Source organism: Aplysia californica, unplaced genomic scaffold (assembly GCF_000002075.1).
Source record: "Aplysia californica isolate F4 #8 unplaced genomic scaffold, AplCal3.0 scaffold00597, whole genome shotgun sequence".
NCBI lineage: Eukaryota > Metazoa > Mollusca > Gastropoda > Aplysiida > Aplysiidae > Aplysia > Aplysia californica.
In genome coordinates, this window is record NW_004797867.1 from 80,103 (window position 1) to 83,874 (window position 3,772).

A 3,772-nucleotide genomic window follows, 5' to 3' on the forward strand; every position below is an offset into this window, starting at 1 on the left:
TATCTATCTATCTATCTATCTATCTATCTATCTATCTATCTATCTATCTATCTATCTATCTATCTATCTATCTATCTATCTATCTATCTATCTATCTATGTGTTCGCGTGTACTGCAGACTAACAATGACATTTAATTTTTTCTACATTACACATTGTACCCGCTTCCACCCAGCTGAATACGTTCTGACAAATTCCACAATGCGTCATCATGCATAACATGATTATACGTATGTTATAACACGTTATCGTGATGGCCGGGGTGCGAGTAAACTCAACCCAAGGAACTTACTTTACTTCGCAGGCTCATACGGGGTCTCGACTCGTTTTTTTGTGGGGGGTTTTTAAACCACATATCGGTCGCTAGGCTTCATTCACGAAAGACCATTCTCACTCATTTTAATTTTTAAAAAGGGGAGGGGGAGTGTCAGATTTACTTTCCCCGTTTCACAGCCTTAAAGGCCAAAATGTCAGCTGGCTAGTTTACACAAGGTCAACTCGATGTCGTCATTAAACATGATTCTTCTTAATTAAAAACTTTCGTAAGCGTGTTCTTTTACATTGAGAATACATACAAAGAAAAAAGAGAGAGTTAAGTACAAGGAACCAGCTGTTTCAGGACCATTCAGGTTTTGGATGTTTTTAAAATGCTAGCAACTTCTTTTTGATCGGATATATCTATCTGTCCTTCTGTCTATCTGTCTATCTATCTATCTATCTATTGTTTGTTTGTTTGTTGGTGTTGTTTCCCATCTGTGCAATGTCAATTGATCTGTTTGCAGTGTAAGACCTCAGAACTCTAGTGAAGAAAGCCTTTTAACCTAGATGTTTTAAACTTCTGTCGACATAATTTAGATCATTTAATTAGGAGGTGGGCTTCGACCCTGCCTTTCTGAGCCAACCTGGACAGAGATGGATACAACATACTTGCAAACAGACCTAGATACACTATAAAAACTTCTTTCCAAACGGGAATCGAACTCAGCTCTTCTGCGTGCGACGGCGAATTGTTTAACTGCTGCACCACGGACACCGATTTTTAGAGAAGCATACAAAACAAATAATTAATTGTAGTGACTGCGGTAAAAAGCGGACGTTCTCAATGGTTCCGGGTTACACACGCAAAACTTCACTTAGCCACAGTCATAACGTGTAAGTCAATGTCTCGGCCCATGTTTGTCGAAGATGGCAAAGCATCTAAAATAACCAGGGTTTCTTGAAGGCGTTTTTACTTTTAATGTTACATTTCTTCAAATTTGCTTTAATGATTCTGCTCGTTTTTCTGTATGTATACACACTCTCAAGTAAACTAACACGCTTTTGCCCTTCTGAGAACAATGCAACAACTTCGAACCTCAGTCTGTTCCTCGTTAGATGAGCCCGCTACCTACTCGCTTCTGTCCTGTTTGGATAAGCTCTTTACAGGTCATGCGATGTTCAAAGAGGCGCAAAAGTGTCGTGGCGTTTGTGGAAAAAAAATCATCATCATTTAAACCCAGACGAGTGGCCAAAACGAAGCACGCTGAATCATCCGAATGTGAAGTCGCGTTAGAAGTTGCTGAATGAACATCAGAGGTTGAAAAATGTTGAAAATTGTAACCACACCTCTCTCACCCCGTGCCCCCACTCTACCCACTCCCCTTTTCCCCAATATTTTTTTTCTTTATAAGTTTGGGGGGTTTTGGGGTAGGGAGTTACAATTCTTCCATTTGCTTTTTTTTTTTTTTTGGGGGGGGGGGGGGGCTACAAGTCTTCCAATAGGCACTTCCTGTGTTGACCAACGTCTGCCATGTAAGGCGCTTAATCGCCGTCTCACGCCTAAAACGAGAGTGTGGGGAGGTTTTTCTGCGCGTATCTCCGTTTGTCTGCATGAGTCGACGAGAGCGTAAATATATATGCATATGTATTTATGTATACTGAACATTTCCACACCTTGACAACGGAGGGCTGTAAGTAGTGCAAGAAAAAACCCCCCATCCAAGTTGACCCTCACAGGCGTGGTCAAAGCAGCCTGCCTCCTATTAAACGAGTTGAATCATGTCGACGGGGGTGTAAAACATCTTCTTTTACATTTTAACATATACACCTGGGTTTTTCTAAGTCAGTGGTGAAAGGGTCACGATAATATAATGGCACAGGAAAGGGGTTTTTTTTAGCTCACCCCCCCCCCCCTTTCCCCCCCACCAATCCTAAACCTCTCAGGTCACAACATACTCGTTATCGCTTACTCTCGTGTTTGTCTGGTACTTGGGACCCTAACTCGAGTTCGTGTTCAAGAGTGATAGCAGTGTCTTGCACGTGAACAAATAGGACATGTTTCAAACAGGGATTGTTTAAAGAATGACTTGCAGAAATGTGAAGTTTGGGAAATTGAATCTCAGAGTACCTCCCTGCTTAGCGTAGGCTACACGAGGGAAAAATAAAGAAGAATTTATAGTGAGTGGTTGGGTAAGCTGATAAGTGAGACTTAAATTCTTTTGGGGGCTCTCGTGGCCTAGAGGTTAAGGTGTTCGCCTCTCATTCAAAGGTCCTGGGTTCGAACCCGGGTAGCGACGGAAAACATTTTATCTCTAAAAATGTCTCCTTTCACCTCCTTTCCTGCTCTCTAGCAATGTTGTGTCGTCTGCTTTCGTCTCCACTTTCGGCCCTCACCTCCTCAGCTCCTTTGCCCCCACCTCTGGGCTCATGGCTCTTTCTGCAGCCTTTCTACTGCTACTCCTTTGCTCCTTCTTACTGTTGTCTTCCAGTCACACCCCTGATCTTCTGGTAGGAAAGATCTACACCTAGCCTTCTCGGACAAGGGAGAAAAAATCTCCGAGGTCCCGTGCGCAAGTTGCGAAAGTTGCGCAAGTTAAAGATCCCTTGGTGGTCTAAAATCGATAAGAGTAGGCTTGGGCCACCACCCAAGCAAATTCAAAATTTCCTACCAATTGAAAATGTTTGATGTGTCCCGCGCGCTCATATTACCATATGCAGTTGCGAGCATCGTAAAACACAACAAAAAAACAACAACAACAAACTCAAAAACTCTTTTTAAATACGTCGCCGACACAGAACATGCCCGATCAGCTAAAGACTAAAGGCAGTGTTGCGGTGCATCAAGAACAACCACATGCAAATCAGGAATATGCATATTTCTCAGAATGCATGTAGCTGCATGATAGGTTTTACATAAAGAAAACAGTATTGAAAGAATGTGTTTGTATAAAGTAGTTATGCTTCTTTTTTGAAGGGCACATAAAATATCCGATTAGAAACCTACCAAAGGCAAGGTTGACATACATTATGAAACACCATATTGTTCTTCAAATCGGAAACATGCTTACATGTATTTCATAAATGTATGTAGTTGCATTTAAGTTTCACATAAAAGAAGCAGTATTGAAGTGGGTGCTTGGCGGGTGCTCTTTTGTGGTTTACTCCTTCTTTCCTATAAGATATCTATTTAATTTGTTTGAATAAAATAGTTATACTTCCGGGGTTTTTTTAAGTGCTGCTAAACAGCGCGTCTTTAAGGGTTGTCGAATAGCCAGAATGCATGTCCTCGGTGAGAAAGAAACAGACAGTTTGTGACAGTACTTTTTAAAGACTTAGTTCAGTACATTTTTAAAATGGGATTGACTTATTATATAACCAATTTAGGAAATAGGGTATCTAGCTATGGTTAGACTATTGTTGTCCAAATCGTGTACCTTCCCTTGGTTTTGAGAGAAACTAAAAGGGATGTTTGTTTGTTTTTGTTTTTTTAATGCTGTTTAGGAAGAGGAGGGGGG